The following is a 479-nucleotide window of genomic DNA, read 5'->3' on the forward strand; positions in this document are numbered from 1 at the left end:
GTCATGTGAACCCTTGACTAAGTAAAAACCAGATTAGAGAGTGCATGTACTTCTTAGTAACAACAAATTAATGGTAGGAGTACGTAAAATTTTACCCCACAGATCTGTGCTCCATCTCCTCTCTTTTCATATTATAGCTATGATGTTCACCAAGTTCCATTCTTACTCATGACAAAACACAGGAAAGAATGAAAATGAAAGAAGAGACACATACAACTCCATTTGTTATACAGACTGCCAATATGTAGAGGATACAGGGGAGGGGGGGGGGGGTGAAGCCTAACGCTATACACAAGCCTCTTGTTTTTTTTCTGCAGTTCAATACACCTGTTCTTGAGATATGTGAGCTAATGGACTTGTCTCTAAAATGTAGAAGTTTCTTTTATGTTATTTATTGGCCATAAATCAAATTACAAAAAAACATACAGATAAAATACCTGTTCTTATACCTACAAATACAATCTCTAGATGAAAAAGGC

The sequence above is a fragment of the Penaeus monodon genome, chromosome 15 (genome assembly GCF_015228065.2).
Source record: "Penaeus monodon isolate SGIC_2016 chromosome 15, NSTDA_Pmon_1, whole genome shotgun sequence".
NCBI lineage: Eukaryota > Metazoa > Arthropoda > Malacostraca > Decapoda > Penaeidae > Penaeus > Penaeus monodon.